We start from the raw sequence: 27049 nt of genomic DNA on the forward strand, positions 1-27049 counted from the left end.
GGAACAAAATCTTGGTTGGTGAGCACTTAGAAACACACGTTTGTTTCATCTAGAAAAGGGCCGGGCCTCGCTCTGGTGGCTGTTGATGGTGCTTCATTCTGTAGTCAGAACTTGGAAAGACTCGACAGTTTATCAGACAGCTCTTTCTGCATTTTACATTTTGCATTTACTTAACTGTTCGTTTTGTAGAGAGGAACGAGGTATGGTGAGGACAGCTTACGGGACTCAGTTCTTTCCTCCCGCCATTCGGTCTTCAGTGTCAAATCGGGTCCTCAGTGTTGGGCATCAAACGGGTCCTCAGTGTTGGCGGCAGGCGCCTCCTCCCTCTGGGGCATCCCATTGCCATTTGTCCAGCATCTTTCCACGCGGGTTTACCATTTCTGTCTTCAGTGAAGGTTGCACCCATGTCCCCAGCTTTAAAACTGCCACCCAGACACTTCCTGGGAGACTGCTTGCTCCCTCCAAAGTTCGTTTTTCTCCAGTAAGCAACCATGTGATTATGTGATTGTGACGCAGTGTTGGGGAATCAGGACAGATTGGAGCCTGGTCTACTTCCAAAGCATTCACGTGGTAGGCTGGCGGGAACCTCCAGCCTGGTGAAATTCAGGAGGCATGCCCACGTGCTGGGTGACAGCAACTGGATGGCAAAGGATGGGGGGGGGCGTTGTTCATTTGGAAAAAGCCACTTACCAGGGAAAAAACAATGGAGAGGAAGGTCTAGAATCATTCAGGGCCCACTAACAGCACATGCCAGGACCCAGGTAGGGGGGCTCCTTGTAACCCTTCCCCCTGTGTTTCACCCCCAAAAGCTTGGCTTTGAAGATTAGTCTTGAGAGTGGCTCTCGATATGGGCTGGCAGGAAAACTAAAGCATGTCACGTGATCAGGTGATTTTAGTTGTAGCACTTGAGGGGCAAATATACTTTTACAGAGGATGGGGTAAAAACCTAACAAGAAAATAAAGCAGTGTAAAAATGAAGGTATTTCTACGCATGTGGAACTTTTTCTGGAGTTAACGGTTGGCAGTCACGTCCCTCGGTGTTACAAGTGTGACATTCTGTGGTTTCTGTCACTAGTATTGTTCATGGTGAATGGAGAGCAGACCCCTATCTCTTGAAGGGTCATGTCACCTGTTAGGAAGAGCGCACCTTTGGCAGTCCCGAAGACTGAGTACTTTCTCATGGTTTCTGGGCTTTTCAGACAGCCTGTTCTGATTCTAGCACAGAAAGAAGTGCTTGTGGTTTTTATTCCTTATCCTGTGAGATAGTGAATCTCAGATGTCACTGTGATTTGGGTACCTTTGTCTATTGTTTCCTGTGTGTGTGCACGCACGTGTGTGCATGTATGCATGTGTTCACATACATGCTCGCACACTTGGGGAGATGTTTCCTGTGTGACCGAGATTTTGAGCCTCACTCCAGGGAATCTTACTTCCCTGGAGAGTGGCATCTCCTCCCCAGTTGTTAAGAGCTCCCAGGCGATGGCAATAGGAAAGAAACCAAGGCTGAGAACGACCACCCTGCAAAGTGCCTGGTTTATCTTCACAGCTCAGGTGAGCGATCTGTTATCAGGAGCCTGGCAGGCTTCTGCAGCATTCTTTAAGGACCTCTGTTGTGGGTTTTTGTTTCCCCTTTGCCGCCCAAGCAGAGTTAATTATTCCTTCTGTGATAACTCACCCAGGCCTCTTTGATTTCACTTATACGTATTATTTTTTCAGTGCTGTCTGCCTGCTTGGGCAGTTGTTTCTGAGGTCTGCATGTCGTGCGTATGAGAGAGTCTCCCTCCACCCTGGAGACGAGGCAGGCACTGAGGACTGGTTCTGTCAGTGCCCTTGCCTAGAGAGGTGGGCACAGCACTGAAAAATACAAGACTTTAAAAACGTATGAAGCACAGTTTGGTATTGGCTGCAAAAATTCCCCTTAGATGCTCACTTATCAGTCCAAGATAGCCATGCAGACAAAACTATGCTTTATCACCACTGGTGTTTGTCAGAAACATGGCCCCTATCAGTTTTTGATTATCGAATTTAGACCAGTAAACTATGTCTGCAATAAAAGCATGTAGAGGTAGAGGTTGCGGATGGTGAACGAGTAGTCCCACTAAGCTATGATCAAGTTGGAATCCCTCCAGCTTGGGAACAGACATGCTGTACCTGTAAGGACATACTTTAGGCCTTCACTGTGAGTAGTTGGTATCTAGATGGCTGGGCCTTCCCTGTGAGAAGATGGTAACTGGTTGGCTGGGTCTCCCCTGTGAGAAGATGGTAACTGGTTGGCTGGGTCTCCCCTGTGAGAAGATGGTAACTGGTTGGCTGGGTCTTCCCTGTGAGGAGATGGTATCTGGTTGGCTGGGTCTCCCCTGTGAGGAGATGGTATCTGGTTGGCTGGGTCTTCCCTGTGAGGAGATGGTATCTGGTTGGCTGGGTCTTCCCTGTGAGGAGATGGTAACTGGTTGGCTGGGTCTTCCCTGTGAGAAGATGGTAACTGGTTGGCTGGGTCTCCCCTGTGAGAAGATGGTAACTGGTTGGCTGGGTCTTCCCTGTGAGGAGATGGTATCTGGTTGGCTGGGTCTTCCCTGTGGGTAGACGGTATCTGGTTGGCTGGGTCTCCCCTGTGAGAAGATGGTAACTGGTTGGCTGGGTCTCCCCTGTGAGAAGATGGTAACTGGTTGGCTGGGTCTTCCCTGTGAGGAGATGGTATCTGGTTGGCTGGGTCTTCCCTGTGGGTAGACGGTATCTGGTTGGCTGGGTCTCCCTGTGAGAAGATGGTAACTGGTTGGCTGGGTCTCCCCTGTGAGAAGATGGTAACTGGTTGGCTGGGTCTTCCCTGTGAGGAGATGGTATCTGGTTGGCTGGGTCTTCCCTGTGGGTAGATGGTATCTGGTTGGCTGGGTCTCCCCTGTGAGAAGATGGTAACTGGTTGGCTGGGTCTCCCTGTGAGAAGATGGTAACTGGTTGGCTGGGTCTTCCCTGTGAGGAGATGGTATCTGGTTGGCTGGGTCTTCCCTGTGGGTAGATGGTATCTGGTTGGCTGGGTCTCCCCTGTGAGAAGATGGTAACTGGTTGGCTGGGTCTTCCCTGTGAGGAGATGGTATCTGGTTGGCTGGGTCTTCCCTGTGAGGAGATGGTATCTGGTTGGCTGGGTCTTCCCTGTGAGGAGATGGTATCTGGTTGGCTGGGTCTCCCCTGTGAGGAGATGGTAACTGGTTGGCTGGGTTTGCCCTTGCTCCACAGCCAGGGCTGGGTGAGGTGGTTTGTGCTTCTGCAGACACCTCCATTTTGAGTAACCATGTTTATCCTGTGAGGCCATGGTATCACTTCAAAAACAGTTTTAATAGTAGTTTTCCCTTCCAACTGCTGTTATGAGTTGCGAGATTTGCTAACCTCACTGATTTCTGGGCCCAATAATAAAAAGTAAAAAAAAATCCATGGTTTAGTCTCAGCATAAAGTGAGAGGTTCAAGGAAGCTTTCACCTGACAGGTTTCCTCATATGGCTGGTGAGGAAGCCTGCCAGACACTCTTGCCCAGAGCCACGGGAGCAAGAACTCCAATCGAGTCACAGAGCAGTCATTTTGGACCATCTATAATGTTTATTCAGTGAACAGCCTGTTGCTTATTTGCCAGGAGCTGTGCTGGTCTTGGGGATGGTAATGGCATTCCTTCCCTCTCTAGTGGAAGCTCTAACTACTTAGGGGTCAAAAATGTTCCTCCTAAGAAGTCTAGACAAGCCTACAATGCACTCATGTTTATTCTCCCTCCAAGTCTAACGTTGAGGTCCTATCCCCTCAAGGTAGTTAGAGCCGGGACACTGGAAGACAGGTAAGTCAGAGGAAAGAACTCTTGTAAACAGGATGAGAGGATCCTCATAAAGGAGGCTCAAGGGAAACCCCAACACATTCAGTCATGGAGAAGCTCACCATGTAGGAAGAAGATGGCCCTTACCAGGCAGCAAACCTGCTGGCATCCTCCAGAACAGGGAGAAGTAAGATGGGTGTGGTGGGGAGCACCTGGGATCCCAGCCTAGGGAGGTGGAGGGAGGAGAATCCTGAGTTCAAGGCCACCCTCGGCTACCTAGTGAGTTCAAGGCCAGTCTGGGCTAACATGAGACCCCCGTCTCAGAAAAGCAAAACAAATGATTCAGAATGATGAGAAATGGTGTCTGTTGCTTACGACCAAAGCACACAGGTTGGAGTGTTTCATTACAGGAGCCTAAACATATTAACACAGCACAGGCACATGTGTGCACGCGCGCACAAACATGCCCACACACACTGCTTCGAGTCACGTTTCACAATCGGTACACTGATAACCAGTTTTTCTAAACCATATGGCTGGTTCCTGGAGGAGAAAGACGGGAGAACCATAATCTTTGTCTTCTGGTGGCTCTGTGTCTCCCACCCTGTGTTCTCTGTCTCCGCAGACTCCGGGACACTTATGGTATCCAGAGTGACATCTCCTCCTCCCACACCCTGGCCCTCTCACTCACTGCATTTAGGGCTCTATGCTCAGATCAATGCGTCTGCTCCCGTCTCACCTCCCATGCAAGCTGCTTCGTCCTCCCCACCATTTCCTTCGCGCTTTTCTTAGCCCGTGAGTCATCTAATGATCGCCAGGAGATAAAAATAAATGCCGAGAAGCATATGCTATCTTGTAGGTACTGTTTTAAGAGCTCTAGATAAATTAATTCCATTTGTCTTCACGATGGCTTCTATGCCACCGGTGTTGCTATTATTGCTGTAGCGTCTCTTTACAGGTGAAGAGAGTGAGGGACGGAGGCCATTGCCACACCGGTAGTTAAGGGTGTCACTGGGTCCTGAGTTCACCCACTCTGGTCCACATCCAACCCCAATCAAGATAACTCTCAGAGGAATCAAATTAACACAGGGGGGGTGGGGATTTTTGAAATGTGACATTAATCCTTTAAAACGGAGCCAGAGAAGAGAGTGGGTTGCTGAGTGGTGGGTGCAGGCTGTCTCCAGGACATCAATCTCTAGTCAGCAACTCTATCTGCTATGCATGGGCCATGGCAGTCCAACAGGGCTCAGGAGGCAGCTCAGTGCTGTGCGTTCCCAAGCAGGTCAGCAAGACACCCTGGACAAGGAAGGCCAGCCCCTTCGCAGGAAGTGTTCTGACAGTGACTTTGAAAATGTAACCCCAAAAGGAGTGAAATGTAGAGAAGGTGAGTCTGCTTCACTGCTCTGTACCCCGTGAGGACTGAGAAACAGCCGCTTCTCCTGGCTTGTAGGAACCCAGGAGGGCTCAAGAGCAGGCGTGAAGAGTTGACAGCTGGGTCCGGGGCCGTGAGTTGTGTGATGACGAGACACCCCCAACAACAGTGATGCCTGGGTTGACACCCAGGAAGCATGATGAGGGCCAGGGACCAGCCCCTACTTTGTTATCCCCAAAAAACAAATAGGCAGGCCTGGAATGTGGGGGAGGGGACCCTGCGTTGTCAGGAAAGACCCTCAAATGAAAGCACTTGCATTTGGGGGCATTTAGATAAGTGAAAATTCACAGTGAAAATTAGGAGGCCTATGTTTCAGGTTGTTTCCTTTTGTCCTGGGATTCAGACATACGGTACATTAACCACATATAGTCAGGCACAGCTTGAGAAACATGGGACCTGGCTGTTCTACCAACGATGGTTCTGTGGGTCTGTAGGCTGCCCCTGCCCTGTACCATGGGAAGCAGAAAGCTGGACATTGATCCCTGGCATCAAGTCTCCTCCGGTCATCTTGGGCTTGGTTTGTGGCAGGAGGGCAGAGGTGGACTCTATTTTGAAGAAATGTGTGCTAGTTCCTTTTTCGTTGCTATGACCAAATCCTTGGTAAAAAGCAGCATGGGGGAGGGGTCACTGTGTTTCCGGGTGTGAGTAGATCCAGTCCCTCCCAGTGCAGAAGGGGCGGCGGCAGGTACGTCTGTACAGGTTGAAAGTCTTGGCAGTTCTTTGACCACACCCGGCTGGCTGGGAAGCAAAGAAATGGGAAATCTGGCTGCTTTCCTCCATCTGGTTTCTCTTCTTCCTCTTTCCCTCCTCCCCCTTTCTCCATCGCTGGATATTAAACATGGGTCCCGCACTTCCTAGGTTAGAACTGTACACATAGCACAGCCCTCTCTGCCCGTCTAGTCTTTTCTATAGATACATTGGTCATCCTCACAGCCTCCACTCTTTAAGATCTGATCACAGAGACTTCCCCCTCTCCAAATACAGTGAGATTGGGTGTTAAATTTTAGCACTTCAGTCTTCCAGGGCGGAAGCATTCTGTTTAGAGTCTTCATCAAGTGTGTTCTCAATCAAGATGGCGGGTTCTTCGCAAGTCTTTGGTTCCTGGGAGGGTAGGGATGCCATGTACTTCTATGCTCCACCCACCCCAGCGCCCACAGCCTTCAGAATACTGAGCTGTGCCTGGTAACAAAGGAAGGACTGCGGGACAGTGGGCACACACAACTGTTTTTGCAAAATGTTGCTCACGGGTTCAGAATGGAAAGTGATGGTGAGGTCTTGGGAAAGAATTATGAGTTCTAATCCTATTGCAGTCTTCCTAGATCAAAAACTGGTTTTGTGCTTGTTGTGGTCTGTCCAAATGATGGGGGAAGGCAATGTACGTCATCAAACCCCCACTAATCTGTCTATTGCTTGCGGCTATACTCTTTATAAATGAGCACAGTCTGCAATGCCCATCCCTACCATCAACGCTTCACAAATTAAATAGTAAGCGCCCCACCTCTGCTAGGCCCTCAGCAAAGGCCTCCTTCACCATGTGTTTGTGAGGGGACCCAATGAGGAGATTTCCCCAACAATGCCAGGACCTCCATGTGCCTCTCCTACACTCAGATAAATATTAATTTCGCTACACGTACATGTGGTTCACTCCCCCTGTATTTCTGTTTTTCGTAGGAAGAAAACCAACTTGATAGGACTGAAATATTTACTTTCCAGAGTAATCTAGTTTAATCAGCTTCCTTGCCTCTATCCTCTTCCCTGTGGCTGTGGGTTCATTGCATTTCCCCCTTGTGGGTATTGTTGTTTATTTCCAGAAGTTTGATAGAAGAAACACTATTAATACTTTTCATTTATTTTTCATTAGCTACTCACGTTCAAATTAATTTTTTTGTAATTTTCTTTTGCGTGTAAAGAATTGAGAGGGTTCTATAAATTTCCTGATTTTTTTTAAGCTTTAGTGTTTCTGCCGATTGTAAAGGGACTATTCTCAACATTCCACACTGAGAGAGGGAGCTAAGTATTCTGTGAAAAAAAATAAAACACACTCTCATTCTTAAAAGGATGAATTACCTGAAATATCCAAGCAATTATAATAAAATAGGTTGCTTGATTATTTTATTACTCCCATCATACCTCATCATTTCACATATTGCATGTCAATGAGATTATGATCATTAGCACAGTTTGCAATTTTATATTCTATATATTATGTTTATTCTCTTATACTAGAAAACTAATCTAGTGGTAACAGAAATAACTTGGCATTAAAACATTCTGGAACAAAAGTTGAATTTTAAGATATATGTTGTAGACTTAATGTCTGCGCGCTTCAAAACTCTTATCGTGGAGTCCACTATACATATTCACTTTTGAGGGTGTCAGGCCTTTGGGATGGAATTAGGATTAGACTTAGATGGACTTCAAGAGGTGATCCTTGTGAGTGAGACTAATGTCTTTGGAACCAAGAGAGAACTTTCTTTTTTCTTCCTAACATCACGGGCACTATGAGAAGCCAGCACTACACACACCGAAGAAAGCCCTCGCCAGAACCCAGAGGTCAGGCGCATAGACTTGCAGCCACAGATCTGTGGGAAATACGCAGCTGTTGCTCATAAGACATGTCATTGCAGCAACCTGGCCTTCTGACTGAGAGAGAACAGTCTAGAAACAGTACCACCTTCCCTTGTTACCGGTGATGATGTCACGTGCCAGCCTCAACCCCACGGTCACCCCCGAAATCTCTGGGTGCATGTATCTTGCCAGGAACTGGGAACATAAGAACTGATAACACAGAACAGATATCCGCGGTCCCCTGCCCATCCCCCCTCCAAACGGTCTCGGATCTCAGGGCCTGCCTGGGTCCACCTCCTCAGCTCTGTGAGCCGGTCCTACCTGCTGCACTGTGATGACGACACTCTACTGGGCCTTGAAGATGTCAGTCTGCTGCATTGGAGAACACATCAAGGTTATTATAAAATAAATGCACCAAAGCGATACTTTTTTTGCCAGCCTTTAACTTATGAATATGGATTGGCTTTAATAATTAGATTAGAACACTACTTTAGAAGCCATTTATCTAATGTATTTTTCCAAATGTCACTTTGCTAAACACTTTCCTGAAAATGGCCATCTACAAATTGCTCAGAGTGCACACAGGCCAAGACACTACCTACAAAGTCTTCTCTGTCAGATAAATAGATTGCTCAAGGTCACTCCTTTTGATTCTTTTCCCTTCTTATTTCTCCTGTTCTTTAGGGCATCGCTGGATCTCTAGTAAGAACTAAATGAGATGAGCAAGGTAATTTAGATGAAGTGTATGGCTATTTTTTCAGGTCAATGAAGAAATTAGAACGAAGATATAATTAAAGGGTAAAAATATTTAAACCATTGGTTGAGGAAGAATAGATACTTGTTTTCAGAGTGAAAAGAGAATATTTGAAGGAAGTTGTAAAATTGGGAGGCAAAGAAAGTACATTTACACGTGCAGCACTCCTACTATGTGCTAGTGTGACCCTCAAACACTGTTATGTTGACCCTTAAGACCGTTTAGCATGGGAGAGCTGCTCCCATCTGCAAAGACCCTGGGTATGAGATGGGTTGTTAGTCTTCCTTCTGAAGATTGCAGGAACCGGTCGATAACCCAACTGGGATTCAAGCCTTGTCCCAAGGAAGAGCAGTCGAAGCCCATCTTTCATGGCTAGGAAGCAAAGAAGCTCGGGGTAAGGGGGAGGAGACATTTCAGAAACGAGTTAAGTGGTGGCATCACTTTGCAAAGCGGGAGGGAAGTGAAGAGCTGCAGAAAAGACAAGACCCTAGCGCCTGCAGACAGCGAGGCGGGATCACTCACAGCACGGGGAACAAGCTGGCGGGGAGAGACCGTCAAGGAGACTTGCATAGATATGGGGGTTAAATGGAAATGAGTTCAAGAGGAGAAAGGAGTCACCGGCGCGTGTGTGAGTGCATAGCCGAGTGTGCATGCACGCAGAAGAACAGTCATGACTGCCTGACGGGGGATGAGAAAACACACCCCAGCAGACAGAATCTGAGGGGACCAGGAAGGAGGGGGAAGACACAAGAGTGAGCCCGCCACCCTCCCCAGAGTGAACCGGAGATCCCACACCATTTCACCCTGAATTGCTAAGTACAGAAGTTCTTAAAGAAGAAGGTTTGAGTTGGAAGAAAGGCAAAAGGCAACAAAATGCATGGTGTGTATATGTACATGGAAACCGCCTCATACACTTGATTCGGACAGTGACTACATGCCAGTTAGAAACATCCTTCTAGAAATCTCTAATTCAGTATCAGATTATAGGTGTGTTTCTGAAAAACAAAACCCCATGCACTAACTGTAAAGGAACATGTTGCCAGATGTGCTTTCTTTTAGTTTTTTTTATTAATAACAATGTCTTAGTTTTAATTTTATTTAATCAGTTTGACTAATTGACTAAATCTCAGTTAAAATGTATAATTTCTGGGGGACAAAAGTTACGAAAAGGACAAAGTCACCATGAGAGATGATGCTTACAATACACAGGAACTGAGATGACAAAAAGCATTCCTGTTAAAGAGTTAACAAGGAAAGGACTAAAACCCCTTGGGAAAAAAATAGGCTGGCCTGGCATTCCCGAGAAGAGAGGGAATCGCTAATAAACATGTAGAAGATTCCCAACCTCATTTGCATTGCCAATGCAAATTCAAACCAAAATTAAAGATCATTTTATACCCAGCAGACTGGTAGAAAGTCTCAAATCTGAAAATATTACGCATATTACTGAAGGTGGAGAGCAGCAGGAGTTTGCATATGCCTCTGATCAGAGTGCAAATTGGTCCCCATCTCTCAGAAACAATTATCTCACCTCTCTACTTAGCACTTCTACTCCCAGACGCTTCTCTAGAGGAAGCTTGCACAGGTGTGTGAATGTTCATAGCTGTTCTATTTACAAGAGCAGAACGGGCTGGAAACCTGGAATACTGTGTGAGGAAAGAATGGGCGGAGACATTGTTATGCATTCACGCACAGCTTCTGCTAGGGTGGAGAAACAGGGATGGGAGAGTGCAGTGACCTTCCAACAGGATGAACCTCGCAAGCAAGGTGAATGAAAAGGGCAGAATCCGGGAGCAATAGGAGAGGACGCCATCTAGGTAAATACGGAAAAACTCCCCCCCCCCAAAAACCCAGAAAGCATGTTGGTGGTGAGCTCATTTGTGAATAGTGATATGAGACCTAAAACATGACAAATCTAAACGCGAAAGCAAGGGTCTCTTCTGCCAGACTGTCTGGAGAGGAGCATCAGTGCCCGGATGGACCTGTGGACACACCGTCCTCCGTGCGTGTGAAGCATCTTATGATAACAGGTGTGAAGCTGAGCACGAATCAAATGGGACAGGAAAAGCCAAGTGTCTTAGGTTCCTACTGCTGTGATAAAACACCACGACCAAAAATAACAAGGGCAGCAAAAGGTCTGTTTCATCCTATAACTCCCAGGTCCCATGCCATCACTTGGGGCAGGAACCCCAGGCAGTTACTGAAGCAGAGGCCGTGGGGGGGGTGCTACTTATTGACTAGCGTCTCGTGGCTCAGCCTGCTTTATTACACAACCCAGGACCACCTGCTCAGGTTTGGCACCTCCCACAATGGACTGGGCATTCCCACATCAATAACTAATCAAGAAAATACCCTACACACTTGCCTGCAGCATTTCAAAATCCTCATGCTTTTCCACAAATGCGTTCAGGACCAGCACACTGTTTTGTAGATTTCTCCTTTTTACCTAAATGGTATCCTTTCCCATTTGGCTCAGGATCTGTTTTCTTCACTCAACATCTCGTTCATCTGGGGATAATGTACTTTTCCGCACACAACAGGCAAGCTCCTGTGCACACTTAAATATCCAGAAATACCGCACAGCCTGCTAAGCATCTTCTCCACCGTGCCCAAAGGAAGGACTAACATATCTTTCTCTTAACTCCTGGTTACCTGTCTGCCCTGAATGAAATCATCCAGCACACCATATAGCCTTATCCTCCTTACATCTAAGTCACCGGCTTTTGGAAGAATCTTAATTGTGTCAGTAAAAATAATTAGCATGTGGATTAATGCACTAATGTATTTCTCTGACAGTTTTGTCATCACTCTTAGTAACCTTGATTTGTGACTCAGCTTATTCAGTCTTTCTTACAGCCATGCTCCCAAGGTTGATCTCACCCTGGGGTCCTTAGGCAAACTGTATTTTAGTGAGCTTCTGGTGCTTTCTAATAAGACATTGTCTTCTTCTAATTGAAAACTAGGGCTAACCAGTCCTGTTCTCTCACCAGACAACCATGTTTTAGGTATGGAATCTCAAATGGTTTCTTTTTCCCTCTACCCTCTTTACTGGGGATTAATTTGCTGAGCAAAGCAGCCATTATGATCAGGGCCTAAGCTGTCGTCACCCTTGTTGCATCTAAGGGGTTGAGGTGGGGGAGCTCATTTCTCTGAACTTTAGAATATGTTTTCTGACATGAAATGTATAAATTTTTCCCCCACAAAACTGCCAGCTTTCTGGTACAAGCCTAATATCCCATCATTCAATCCAGTCCAGTCCAGTCCAGTCCAGTCCAATCCAATCCAGTCCAATCCAAACACGACCGGGAGTTAATGATGCCCCTGCTGCAAGGCCTCATCGTGAGCTTCAACTGCCAACTACAACTCAGGGCCTCCTGTGCTTTTTGCCCAACAACACAGTGATACTAGGATCCTTGGAAATCCCCTGCCCTTTGGGATCCATGGGCTCCCCCCCTCCTATCCCAGTGCCTCTGCAGGGGGAGGCTGCTCAGTGTAGCCCATGTCTCTGCTTCTTATACAACAGTTCTGCAGACAGTATGACCCTGTGAGAGCCTCAAACCAACCACGTAACATTGGTCTCATTGTCCCTGGTGCCAGCTCGCTTATGGGTGAGGACTCTTCTAAACCCGCTGAGATGAGCCAAGTGAGGGACAGTCGCCACAAGCCAGGCATGCACTCTTAAGCCAAAACTTCGAGGACCTTGCTTCCTACAAAGCACCATTTCATTACCAAAGACACCAAGTCCAGCCCAAGACAAACGAGGCATCACCACCTGCAAACCTGAGGTGTGAAATCCTGCTGGGGAGGGAAGCCGTCACCATAAAAGGGACAGGTCCCAGTGTCTGACTCACTTAGGAAATACCTTGAGTAATTAGATGCAGCTAAGAAGAATGTTGTTACTCAATCATCAAATGTTTATTTATGGAGCTTCTGTTATGTGACAAGTGTCCCTCCAGCTCCTAAGATACACAGGTACACCGAGCAAGTGAGTCTCCCAGAGCCTGCAGTTTTATGGGAGGAGAAAGACAGGACATTTTAAAGATCTGTGTGAGTGTGTGTATATGTGTGTATATCTGTGAGTGTGTGAGAGTATGTGTGTGCATTTATGAGTGTGAGTGTGTGTGACTACCCACACATGCAAATGAAGGCCAGAGGAAAACAGCAGGTGTTATTCCTCGGGCACTGTACCGTGCATTCTTTCCAAGAGCCTGGTCCCAGAGCCATGTCAGTTCCAAATGAACACGCAGGGGGCTGTATTAATTATGAAGCTGGTGGCCACTTGCTATGGTTACTTAATGGCCATCTCTGACTTAATTATTAACCCATAATTACTAAGATATATTTTTATAAGGTCTTATCTTACCGAGAACGCCAGACATGCACCCTCTCCTCCTGGGATCACATGGAGACTCTCTACTCTTGAATGTATTTCCCAGAATCCTCCTTGACTCCTAGTCCCACCTATCTTGCTTCCCTATTGGCCAACAGTGCTTTATTTATCAGCCAATATGACAACATATACACAGAAGGACTTTCCCCATCAAGGCACATTTCACCTCTTGTTTAAGACAAGGTGTCTCATTGGCCCAGAATTTAGCTACATAGGCTAGGATAGCTGATCAGGGAGACCCAAGGTCCCTGCCGGATGTCTCTCATCTTATCTTCACTGGAATTACAAGTGTGTGCCACCCATCATGCCTTACTTTTTAAGCATCCATCATGGCAATCAAATCCAGACCCTTACGCTTGCAAGGCCAGTGACTGACTGAACCATCTCCCAGACCTTAGAGAGTCTGGTCCATGTCAGCACGTGATGGTCACTGAGAAAACCAGTGAAGTCAGATTGAGACCAGGAGGACCTCTTTGGTGAGAACATTTGATACCTAATGCAGGTGTCAGGAGAGAACTTGCAAAGAGCATTTGTCACAGTGAAAAGATGCTCACTCTCTTCCATCTTGGGTCCCTTTCAATCATGTTAAGGCCAGTTACTCTATTAAAATCATTAGCTCTTCAATTCCATTTGGTGCCAACATTTCCTCCCATGTTGCCAGTGCAGTCTCCTCGGCAAATATTCTTTTTTAAAGACTATGTCTTATGTAGCACAGGATAACCTTCAACTCAATGAGGATGACCTCTAACCCAATGAGGATGACCTCTAACTCAATGAGTATGACCTCCAGCTCAATGAGGGTGGCCTCCAATTCAATGAGGATGGCCTCCAATTCAATGAGGATGACCTCTAACCCAATGAGGATGACCTCTAGCTCAATGAGGATGGCCTCCAGCTCAATGAGGATGACCTCTAACTCAATGAGGATGACCTCTAACTCAATGAGGATGGCCTCCAGCTCAATGAGGATGGCCTCTAACTCAATGAGGATGGCCTCTAACTCAATGAGGATGGCCTCTAACCCAATGAGGATGGCCTCCAGCTCAATGAGGATGGCCTCCAGCTCAATGAGGATGACCTCTAACTCAATGAAGATGGCCTCCAGCTCAATGAGGATGGCCTCTAACTCAATGAGGATGACCTCTAACTCAATGAGGATGACCTCCAGCTCAATGAGGATGGCCTCTAACTCAATAAGGATGACCTCTAACTCAATAAGGATGACCTCTGCTCAGTGTGTGCCTATGAATCACAGTGACCTTGAACTCCCACCACTTCCCATGTACAGGTATGACAGGCATGTTTCACCACACCTGTCTTTGTGGTGCTGGGGATTGAACCCAGGGCTTTATGTATGCTAGGCAAACACTCTAACCTGGCCTTGTCCTGAATCCCTGTAATACTGGGGAGGGGGTGAGGTCTGGCATATCTGCAGCCTTCATTCTTCCCACTCTCCGTACCTTAAAAGTTCAACAATTCTTCTATAAGATCATTATTTAGTAATTTTTATGCCTCTGCTTATATGTAATTTAGGGTTATTTTGGCTCATTGTGTTTTCTAACTGGTCCTCTCTCATCATATAAGAGGAAGCTGTTGTGAACTGAAGTTCCCAGAAGAAGCCATGCCTGTGTCAAAGGTCCTGTAAGGCTGATTGAGAAGAACTTTGAGATTGTAGAGAGTTGGAACATTGCAGCTCTGTCCAATATTTAGTCATTTTAACAGTCGTTTGTTGCCCATCTCTTTGTCTGGTCTACCACTATCGTTTCAACTATAAAGTAAAATCGTTAGGTTACAATAACCATTCTCAACAATCTGTGCAGCTAACGATTTAATTGATGGCTTTCTTTTAATATTTGATTATCAAAGTTCATGAAGACACTTCTGCATTGGACCCTGTCACCTGTGGGAACCTGAATCTGTCTTCCCAGCCCTGACCACTTGTATCTAGCTCAGAGTAGATTCTTAAAACTGAGAGTTTGCTTTACGTTAGCATCATTTTTTATCAATTCTTTGTGGGTTTCACATCGCGCATCTGATCCCATCCATCTCCCCATCCACCCTTGCATCCACCCCCAAAGCCTAAGAAAATTCAAAAGAAAAACAAAAATAAAAACAGCTAATACACACACACACACAAACACACACACACACATGTCTCAGCATGAGAGCTGTAGTACGATAGAGTGACTCACACAGTACATCCTTTAGTTCATACACCTTTGCTTGTAAGTGTTATTGCAGTCAGTCACTGCTCTGGTTCAGGGACTGTGGCTTCTACTACAGCCTCGATACTGGGATTCCTCTTGGATATCCTGTGGTTGATGTGTGTGATGCAGATCCCGAAGCTTTGAGTCTGCAGGGCTGGCCCTGTCATGTGCTCCAAGACTTCATAGATGAGGCAGCTGTTGGGGTTCTGGGTCTGGGTGGTAGCTGGATTGGCCAGCCTGAGCATTAGCATCCCTTTTAAAGTATATTTTTGCATCCAGTCCACTTTTGCAAACGTGTCTTAGAAATGTGTTTCGCATTCAACCATGTTATCAAACTTTATTGTTCTAATAATTTTAGTATTCTTTTATGCCATTTTAATGTTATTCACGTATTTTTATGTATATGGCTATTTGTCTGTATGTCTGTATGTGGACATGTGTATTTGCTACCTGTGGAAACCAATAGACATCAAATCCCCCAGTACTGAGGTTCCAGAAGGATGTGAGCTGCTGTGTGGGAGCTGGGAATCAAACCCAAGTCTTCCACAAGAGCAGCCTGTGTTCTTCACTGCTGAGTCATCTCTCCTGACTCTCCTTGTTCTGCGTCTAAACAGTGTTTTCATTTGTCAGTCATACATAAACTTCTGACGCTGTGACATTATAACGTCATCTACAAAGCTCATGCTCGGCTACATTTTAGAAAGAAAACAGATTGCAAGGGAAAATTCGTCGGTTTACAGTTTCATGTTGGGCCACGTTCATAGCTCTCCTCAGCCATGTGGCCAATGGCTGGACACGCCTGGTTTTCTTCTCATTGTTAAAATATTTCACATCTTAGTTCTTTATTGTTGTATTGAGTCATTTTTGTATGCTTCTGCAAGGATGTGGGTGTCGGTGTATGTGTGCACATGCACACGTGCCATTGTGAGCATTTGGAGGCCCGAGAACGGCTCACGAAGTCTGTTCTCTCCTTTCACCATGCGGGTTCCAGGGATCAAACTTACGTCGTCAGGCTTGACACCGGTTACTTTTACCCGCCGGGCCATCTCACAACCCTTTATATCTTAATTTTTATTTATTTACTAAAGTATCCAGAATAATTCAAATGAAAAATAGTAACAGCGCAGTCCTCCTTCCGAGGATGATCGATGAAAAGGCTGTGGGAAAAGGGTGGAGTCCCTGACCTAACGGTAGGAGGTAGTGTCATGGACCGTGTTCTCTTCATTGGCCCCCTTGTTCGTTGGTGTATAAAAAGATGCGGGGAAGCCCATCCTCAGGAAATCTACCTCTGCTGAACTTCTCTCTCAGCACTGCCTGTTTCTCCCCCTTATGTGACACCTATCAGAGTGTCATTGGCTTGGGGCCCTGCCTAAGACATTTATGAAGTGTGAAGCTCACAGCCTTCCTGGTGTGAAATCACCCTACATTCCTACCTGTGCGTGGAGTGGGGGGCAGCGCTGGTTATCAGTTGGTACTGGGACTTGTTGAGTTTGTGAGATAGTGGAGTTGCCATTGTCCTGCCTCTATCCGCTTTGCCCGTTTCTAGAGTCCTGCATCTCTTTGATGCTGGGTCGGGAGGATGGGCTGGACAGGCTTTATATTGTCGTGGGCTCAGGAACAACATAATGCCACATGGCAATGGTCACGGGATTTCGTTCTCTAAATGTCAGATATTTCTATACAATTGCCGAGAGAGAGAAAGAGATGAACCCAAACACAGTGCTAACTGGTTCTTAGTGAGCTTGTAGTTAGACCTCCAGGTTAGCTTCATTTCCTTACTGGTGAGGTTCTGGCCAGCTCTGTTTTTCCTTGTTGTGGCTAAACTCAGATGTCCGCTGCTCTAGAGGGTTAAAGGTGCACACAGCCCACCCTGCTCAGAGGCAGTGACTTCTGCTCTTGTCATTCAAGTTCATTAAAGAACTGGGAGCATCAAAGTCAGAGCAGGGAATCAGAAAGTGATGATGAAATCCCAGGCTGGAGAGCCCGGCTTCTCCATGGGTCCACAGTCTCTGGTGTCTGATGTGATCTTGCATTTCTCCTTACCCCAGCACTCAACATGGTATAATGGTGACCTCCGCATTTTATGATATGCAAATGCGAACACAAACATATTGAAAGGGATCACAGGGAACAAGTTATTAAAGTGTTGTTTATTTCTGCATATGCTGGGCAGACTGAAATTAAGCATAACATACCTGTCTGTGTCTGAAATACAAGCTGAATACAAAGACGATCTCTGGTCAAACACTAAATGTGTTTCTTTCAAGACACTGGGAAAAGGCTGTTGGGACTCCATGTGTGGAGGCACAGATAACGATTCACGGGACTAGGTTTCAAATATTTCAGGGACAGGTCACCACAGGTTCCCACTCTAAGGATCCCCACAGGCTGCTCCCTGTGACCCAAATGGACACAACAGGGAGGTACCTGCCTGGACGCCAAACCTAACCGCAATCCCCATCACATCCTCACCTGTGACCACGCCCATTTGGGTGTGGTCAGCACTACAGGTGTGGGTGCGGTGGATATCTTACTATATGCATGTCCTCCAGTTACTTACTATAGTATGATGGATGCCACAATGGTATAGTCTCATTGATGACATAACAGACTCTCTGCTGTATCTAAAGATACACAGGGATGCTCCAAGGACACATTTCACACCAGAATGCCACATTCTGCCAGCCTCCTGTGTGGCCCCTGTAATCAGCCCCCTAAGGAAATCAGCTTTTCAGCTCTCTCTTCTTCTGGCTACTTGACCTCAGACATCTCCTCTCTTTGTGAAAGCTCATTAATTTCACTCTATCCATTCACCCACCCACCCACCTATCCATCTATCCATCCATCTCCAACCCTCTGCCCACCCACCCACACCCCCACCCCGCATATACACATATCCATCCACCCTACCCCCATACACACACCCCACCCCTGTATACACGCACACATCACCCATCTACCAGTCTGTCCATCTACCCCTTCACACACCCATCCACCCATTTATCCACCCACTTACCCATCTACCCCTTCCATCCATCTACCCCTACACATACATATATATGTATGTATCCATCCATCCATTCACCCCCTACCCACCCATCCATCTATCCACCCACTCACATATCCATCCATCTATCCACGCACCTACCTACCTATCCATTTACCCATCCACCAATTCATCCATCCACCCATCCACCCACCCACTCACCCATCCACTCACCCATTTACCCATCCATCCATTGTCCATCGATCCATCCCCCCACACTCATCTACCCATACAGCTACCCATCCATCATCCACTTACCCATCCACCCATCCATCCATCCACCACCCACCAATCCAACCACCTACCCCCACCCACATATCCAACTGCCCATCCTTCCATCCATCTATCCATCCATCCACTCATCCTCTGCCTAACAGATAATAAACCTATGTTTAGCATACTTATTAAACACTGATGTCTTCAGTGTGAACCAGGTAGAAAAAATTAAATTAAGTTCTTTCATGTGAGGCTATAATATGAAATTAAGTTTTGCATGACTTCACTATTTTAAACCGTCTCAGAGTTCACTGGAGTTTCTTGATGATTGCAAAGCTAAAGATCATTCCTTTCCCTTGATATAAGAAAAAGTTTTATTTTCTTGTTGTGTCCTTTCTTCAAAGGCTTGATTCAGAAGAGAGCTGGGACACACTGTTGAGACTGAATCACACGATATTGATTTTGTGTCTAACACAGCGTGTAGTTTCTCCGTTCCAACACCTTACCGGGAAATACATAGAGGCTGTTCCCATGGTAGTCACCTGTGACTACAGAAAAGTGTTGGCTGGAGAAATCAGAAAACATGGATTTCTTCAGAACAGTGCTTGAATTGTTCTTCATTCCTTAAATTTTTTACTTCATTCCCACTTTACATTTTGTGGCGTGTGTGTGTGTGTGTGTGTGTGTGTGTGTGTGTGTGTGTGTGTGTGTAAACCAGAGGAGATTCTCAAGTGTTGTTCCTCTGGTGGTCTCTATCTTTTTCCTTTCTTTGTTTCTGAGACAAGGTTTTCATTGGCTTGGAAGTCAGCAAGGCTGGCTAACCAATGGCTGCCAGATGTGCCTGCCTCTGCCTCCCCAAAACTGGGATTACAAGCGTATACCGCAACACCAGCTTTTTGCTTACATGGGTTATGGGAATTAAATTCCCGTCTGACTGCAATAGCAGCCCTGCCTCATTTTTTGTTTTTGTTTTTGTTTTGCTTTTTAAAGAACACACCAAGACTGAGAGGAGATGTCTTGGGGGATGATGAGGGGTCCTGTATCTTGTTCCTTTTGTCCCCAGTCCAGTAGCTACCTCATTCCCCTCATTAAAGGTGACCTTAGATGTCCCTTCTGGATGTACCACGGTGGGCAAAGTTGCTACTCTGGGGCCCTCTTGGCTTCCCTGTCACTAAGACATTAAAATCCATAGTCAGAAGCGAATAAGAAAACGATGTGAAATAGTACTTAGTATCTATCATCGAATGAGGCACGAGGGGCTTGGAAGGAGGCTAAGACAAGGGCACATCACATTCCGAAAGACGTGCTGCATTTAGTCAAGCAGATTAACAAATTGGGAAGGTAAAATCATGTGCAACAGTAGGAGCCATCTCCTACCTGACATATCCTGGGCTGTATTGCTGTCTCATTCATTCTTTAACCAGAGGCAGGAGAAACAGGTGCTCACACCCCCGGGTGAGAGCCCCCCATTTCCCCTGCAGTAAGCCTCTGGATGAATCCATCAGTCCTACTGTGGGCATGCTAGTCACAGATCCACCCTAGGAGTGCGTCCTGATGGCATGGTCTCTGCTCTTATAGCCAGGGTTTACTCTAAGTGACACATTTAACAGCGTATAGTTGCCTCCTGATGAATGAGATGACCGTCCGTGACAGACGTGTCTGAGAGCATGTTATACTGGGAGGAGAACAGGAGGGGGACTCCTTTGGGAAGCTAGCCAGCAAATGTCACCCCTGACCTTGAATGTAAAACTGGAGGCCACAGCCGTGAGCGCGCATGGTGGCAGCAGAGGCCGGGAGCCCAAGAAAGATCTAAGCCTTTGTCTGTGTGCTTTCCCAATCCCGAGATGCTACACATGGCACCTCTCATTTTCCAAGCTGAAGATCTGAGATCCTGAAACGCACTCGGTCAGTGGACATCTGCCCTCGTGATTGCAATGATTTGGCCATAGCTGCAGCATGGGGTCATAACTTCCCAGTTTGCCTGTCACACGCTCACCTGCTCATCTGTCGTGTGACGCGCTACATGTGACCAGCCCGTCACTGCATATTCTTCTCCCTAAAAGTGGGGAGCAGATGTCAGTCCTCATACATAAAATCTGAATTTTGCCTGAGGTATGTATGGGTCGAATGGACGGAAGGAGAGTTGAAAAATTCTGCAAGGCAGAGGTAAGGCCTGGGCTACTGTACCTCACACCTCAGTCCTGAGGAAGGTGGGGCTTTGTGTTGTTGTTGTTTTTCGTTGTTTTATTTTTAGAACATTTTCATAAGTATCAGACTCAGACTCTGTTCCCAGGACAGTAAAATGTGACTTGACTCTGACGCCAGTAGCAGTGGCGAGAAGTGACAATTGGAAATAGGTGGAATTGCCACAGTGACAGGGCCTCTAGGGAGATGAAGGCTGTGACTGGAAGGGAAGGCCAGGGCTCCAGTAGGTGCAGGGTAGGAACTTGGGGCACAGAGGGCTGGAGGGATGAAGCCCACTGGGAAGCAAGGTGTCTCTGGAGGAGAGGAGTGTGTCCCTAGAAGCTAGGATGTGTCTCTGGAAGAGAGGACTGTGCCTCTAGATGCAAGGAAAGTATCTCTGGAAGAGAGGACTGTGTCTCTGGAACCTAGAACTGTGTGGGCTTGGCAGCCTCTCACTTTGGTTTCTCATTAGGAAAGGAATTTTCAGGATCAGAATAGCGCTGGAGGAAGCTGGAATATTCAGCTGCAAGAAAAGAAGCGTCTGCATTGCAGGGATGTGGATGGTGGATGGAGCCGTCCAAAGCCTCAGCGATCACTGCCCCTCCTCAGTACCCTCTCTCTGGCCTATGGCGAGTGGGAGAAAGACTCTTCAGCATGCAGAGTTTTGTTCCTTTCATCTCCCCTCTAAATATGTAGTTTCTGTTCATTCTCGGGGCATGACCAGAGACCCTTACAAGAGCAGCAGAGGGGAGCAAAGGCTCCTAAAGCCTTCAGGGTCCGGTAGCTCCTGTATCTGTCACTGGTCTGTAACCCCATTAGTCAGAATTTCCGTGTCGAGAGACAGGTTCCAAGTGTTACCAGCCGCCGACTCATATGGCTCTTTAAGATGGAGGATCTCCTGTGCTGTTCACTGAGTCACAAAGGCGGCATGGAGGTTTCTTTCCCTGGCATTCTGCTGTGGCGGGTACAATATAGGAAGTCCATGAAGAGACAGCAAATGCTTGCATCTCAAGCGGCTCATTGAAAGGAAGGAGTTTTTTTTTTCTTTTTTTTTTCCCCCCTACGCTGTGCTGTGTTTTCTTAGCGCTATCCCAAGACCCTCTGCTGTGGCTCCGTGTTCCAGTTCCTTTGTGGCCCCTTTGCTACTCTTGATCAAGAAGAGTACCTACCACGCCAGGGATCCCAGAGATGTGTGGATAGCGCATCTTCTGTCGGAAGGAGGGGGAATCTCTGCTTCCCTCCTTCTCTGGCCAGCCTTTAGATGCCCAGATGTGTCTCTCCTTGATGTGTTGGACGTTTCTTATTCTGTGATGTGGCAGAAGGCGGTGTGAAAGCGGTGTGTACTGGAGGATTCTAGACTTTGTATGGTGTGGACTGCGTGTGTGCAGATGGCCTTCTTTCTGGTGTGGTTTTTTACTTTTTAAACGTACAGCTCTTTCCCCCATCCACAGTGGCCGAGCTTGTTAGCAAACTCTAAGGCAGGCTACCACTCCTGTCCCTACCCCCATGCCACCAGAGACAACCATCAAACACAAAACCCATTTCAACTAGGACACAGAAAAGAACTCCAAGGAAAAATATTCTCCTATAAACCCTGGCCCAATAGGCATCTCAAGAATGGAAACAAAAGTGTGGCACTTTTTAAAGGCCTGAATCCTCTAAGCTATTGTGTTCTAACACAGTGGACAACTAGCTTTGTTTTCTCTCTTGTTTGTTTGTTTGTTTGTTGGTGTGTTTTGAGACAGAGCCTCATGCAGTCCAGGCTGGTCTGAATTCACTATGTAGTAGAAGTTAGCATTGATCTCCTCATTCTCCTATGAATTGCTGGGATTATGGCTATACAGCATTGTGCCCAACTCAAGAACTGTAATGCATGAAATCTGCTAACTTTGACTAAATTCAGGCAGGCTCCTGGCTCCCTGAACTAGACCCCTGGACCACAGGCTTGTGATGCTAACGACACTCCCTTGTTTGGAAGGAAGTTATTCATGAAGATGAGTGTCAGGCATGAGGGACATAGAGCCTCTTCTTTAGGTCACACAAATTCTAAATGGCCAAATTCCCAGGGGTCACTTGTTCCTCCAGCAACCACTGCGTGAATTCCCTTCCTCCAGTGAACCCCTAAAAACAGTTTTAAAAGATGAAGGAAATGAGGGGATAGCTTAGCTTTTGCTATTAAAAAAATACGGCTTTCAGATAACTTATTTTTCAGTGATGCTGATTCTTGTCTGTAGCCCCAGAAAGCTCCAGTGCTTTAGGCTTTGGCTCAGAAGGAAGTGGCTGGAATTTCAATCTGCTTATAGTGGAGAGAGGGTGAGCCTGCTTTGTCTTTTTAAATTGCCCTCCCATGTGGGCTGATCACTTAGAGTCTAGCCTGGGCAGCTCCAGGACCAGCTCAGTAGGAATGAAGCTTTGGGGATGAGGCTTCCAACCCCCACCCCTACCTCTGGGGTCAAATACTCTGCCTCATCCCCTTAAAGCCTTGCTTAAAGTTTACGTTGCTTAAAAGTCATTTTTAAGTGTGATTTTTCATCTTGAAAGAAAGCAAGACAAAGTAGGGAAGCAGTCCCGTGTCACGTGATATTCAAGTCTGCTTCCTCCTTATCTTGGGAACCCGTGTTCTGACTCTGACAGGCAGCTGGGAGAAGGTGGATTCTTTCATTTCTCTTCTAGGGAGGGAAGCGTCAGGGCAGGTCCTTTGATCTCCTTAGATGGACACTGACATGGTTACACTCTTCCCCTCTACCTTTTGAAAGTCGCACAGAAAAATATACATTGATGACAGGACTCTCTGAGAGCGGAGCTAGGAGACAAAGTCCTGTCCGTCCATTAATTGCCTTCTCAGGTTACTAGGGAGCAGGCGCCTGTGCCTGGAGTACAGAAAGGTGATTAGCATTCAGAACACTGAAGCCCCTGTCAATTTAGGGAGGGTGTGATTTTAAGATAAGTCGAAGGGTAAGTTAGAGAAAAGCAATGTTTTCGACTCCAAGCATAAAAGTGGGATCAGATCAAAGAGCCACTGCCAATTTGCTGCTGGTTTGTTGGGAGAAAAGTCCCCCATCGCTCCTGGGGTGTTTGATGCGGATCCTTGGTGCTAGAAAAGATCTTAGCGCTCAAGCGGGCCGGCCTTATTTTTTCATACATTTCCTTCAGCTGACACAAACGGAAGATGGAGATTTATTAGAAAGCTGTAAAATCAAAGGCTGGGGAGAAGCCTGGGCAGTCAGTGCAGTGGACCCCGCACCTTCCCTCATTTTCCTTCCTTTCCTTTGCAGTTGGTGTGTGGATCTATAGGGCAGCTGTTTGAACACAGCCGAGGCTGGAACCCTAAAGCGTTTAGAGCAAAGTCACAAACACAACCGCACACTTGCGGCTGTCTCACACCAATGCTCATGAATTGGCAGTTACCCAGCTTTAACTACTTGTTACCAGGACCAGACATCTGACAAGATGCAACTGAAGGCTGGGTCTGCCGGTAGAATCCAGCTCACGGTTTGAGGGGGACACGGTCCATGACAGTGAACACACACGGTGGTGGCCATGGCAGGAGCTTGGGACTCCTCTTTGCTCACTGTATCAAGGCACCAGAAGGCAGAGACCAGAGACGGAGAGGAAGTGAAGCCTGGCTGTGAACCACCAAGTCCAGTCCCCCCAGAGAGCCACACCCCCAGCAAGGCTTTAGCTCCCAAAGGCTCCACAAGCACACAAAACAGCTCCAGCCAGCTGGGAACCAAGAACTCAAACACCTGAGTGTGCACTAGACGCTTTACATCTAAACCAAACCTTGAGACTACCCAAGTCAGTCTTCATTTGTAAACTAATGTGTTAGCGTGTTCATGTGTGTGGGGTGGGTGGGGCACATCATGATGCGTGTGCAGACAGCACAGGGTGACTCTGTGGGGTTAGTTCTCTCCTTCCACCTTCATGGCCTTCTGGGGGTCACACTCTGTCCCTTAGGCTTCAGTGCCAAGCACCTTTCCCCCGTCACCTATCTTACTGATTGACTCTGAAGTCACATGCCGCCCCTTCCCCAGAATCCCCCCTACTTGGAAGAGACAAAGGTAATCAAGACCCATATTTCCAGGCCCAGAGGGCATCTCAGAGGGTGTGTGTCCTTAAAAGTGGCAGTAACACCTGTTTTTATGTCTATCGGGACAAAAAAAGAAACCTTTAGCAAATGAAGTGCTTATGCACGTGTGAACCTTTTCTCTGGTAAGCGGCAGCGCAGGTTGAGAGCCTGCAGGTGTGTACCGAGGGAGCCTGACTGGAGATGCGTGGTGGAGACCGGATGAAGTTGATTGTGATTTGTAACCGGATTTTGTAACACAGTTGAACGCTACCAAGTGCATCCATCATTTGCACAGTTTTAATTATTTTTATTCTTAGTCATATGTTGTTTACACTTGTTCTCCACTCTGAATTAATGAGGAATTTAATGAGGAAGAAAAAACATAATTCTGCCAATTTTCTTCTGGATATTTTTTTCAAGATCCATAAATTTCATTCCTTTGGGGGGGTAGCAATACAGAACATTAAGATACCACTAATATTTCAAAAGAGAATGTAAGGGAGAGAAATCATGGCTTCTTTTGAATGTAGCTCCTAGCCAGCAGTCTGTACTGGAAATGCACTCTGTGTTCTGAGGTCCACATCCGATAGGTGACAGAGCCCGTCATTTCAACACCTGGGTACAGCCACACAAGTTCCCATTGTCCTGAAACCACTCCCTCTTTCTTTGTGGTATTCTCAGTTAACTCCTAAATTGTGGCTTGCCTCTTCATTCCTGTTGGAGGAGAAATCGGCATCCACATTTCCCCCACGAGTGTATCCTGCTATTCAGTGTCCCGACAGCACTCAGATAGTTGTCACACTGAAAGCAGGCCTCACATCTGTCTCCCTGGTGTGAGCCTGATTTGAGATCAGAGGAACTCGCTGGCTCCAGAGACAGTGCAATATACCCTGCACATGCCAGATACCGCAAACAATTTCTCCTGAATGGATTAGAGAAGGCAGATTGGGGCTTAGTAGAAGAGAAACAGATGAGGTCATTTCAAGAGGGGATAGGCATACAAGTAAATTGAAAGACGGATGCCAGCATGCAAAGGTGTGTAAAAACAGGGGGGGAAGTGGCTCCAAAATGACTATGACTGAGAGTTCAGGGAAAGAAAAATATACTGGTGAGTTCCTTTTGTAAGAGGATGGCCCGAAAGGACACCCATTGTTCCTTGGCTGCTCTTGCTCCCATAGGTCGGATACGGCAGACCTTCACGCTTTGGGTGGCTGGAGACCCAGGTTTACACTGCTGTTCTGTCACACTCTGGCGATGGCTGTCTTTTAACTCTGTGCTTTCATGGTAGAAGGGGTAAACCTCTGATTTTTTAAAATTTTTAACAGGGAGAACAATGCCATCAGGAGAGGTACCCATCCTTATAATTTCACGTAAATCTTATTGTCAAAGTGAATGCTTCATCACGAAACACAGCACTGGGGTTGAGAGTTCAACAGACAAGTGTCGGGGCTAGAGTTTATCTTTTGTTCCTGTCCACCGTGAGTGCTTTGGAAACAGATCAGCATCATCCATCCATTCTGGGATTCTGACGTTCATTTAAGAGTAAATGTGTTGAAGCCGGGCGTTGGTGGCGCACGTCTTTAATCCCAGCACTCAGGAGGCAGAGGCAGGCGGATCTCTGTGAGTTCGAGACCAGCCTGGACTACCAAGCGAGTTCCAGGACAGCCTCCAATGCCACAGAGAAACCCTGTCTCGAAAAACCAAAAATAAAATAAAATAAAATAAAAGAGTAAATGTGTTGAGGCAATTCCTGTGTGGAAGAACACACAGACACTCTTAAACACTAATAGCATATCTGAGTTGCTAGCCAGTAGCTGCATGGGGGAACTTCCCCCAAATCACTTAGCCCCAAGCTTCACCGTTTTGCCTTTTATGCACAAAATCCACATCCAGGTTGACATACTTCAGTGTAACCAGATGTTTCTCTCTCACCTGCAAGTTCCAGAATAACCACTCAAGAGCCTTAATTTCAGCTACAAACTACTTGGCCTATTAGTTCAGGCTTATTACTAGCTAGCTCTTACAACTTAAATCAACCCATTCCTATTTTTATTTTATCACGAGGCTCGTGGCTTGTTACCTCACATCTTGCTTCCTAGTGGCTGCTGGAGTCTGACTCTGCCTTCTTTCTCTCTGTATCTCTGTTTGAATTTTCAACCTAGCTATATTCTGTCTGGCCATTGACCAAATCAGTTTCCTCATTAGCCAATGATAGTAAAACATATTTATAGCATACAAAGTGATATAGCATATCACTTCAGTTAGCAAGAAGCAAAATTAAAGAAGCCAAAAATCAAGGTTAGTACGTTTAAGGACTTTCTCAGATCCTGGAACTATGGATTAGGTCGTTGAGAGATTAGTGTTGGGTTCCATGTGCTGGGCTCTAAGGC

The 27049-nt window shown here is 46.6% G+C and overlaps 1 protein-coding gene across 4 annotated transcripts in view; it reads left to right on the forward strand.

The window, feature by feature from the left end:
- St6galnac3 (ST6 N-acetylgalactosaminide alpha-2,6-sialyltransferase 3) overlaps nt 1-27049 on the forward strand; it is a 498643-nt gene that overhangs the window by 455775 nt on the left and 15819 nt on the right. The window lies entirely within an intron of this gene.

This window comes from Mesocricetus auratus, unplaced genomic scaffold (assembly GCF_017639785.1).
Source record: "Mesocricetus auratus isolate SY011 unplaced genomic scaffold, BCM_Maur_2.0 Super-Scaffold_100009, whole genome shotgun sequence".
NCBI classification, from domain to species: Eukaryota; Metazoa; Chordata; class Mammalia; order Rodentia; family Cricetidae; genus Mesocricetus; species Mesocricetus auratus.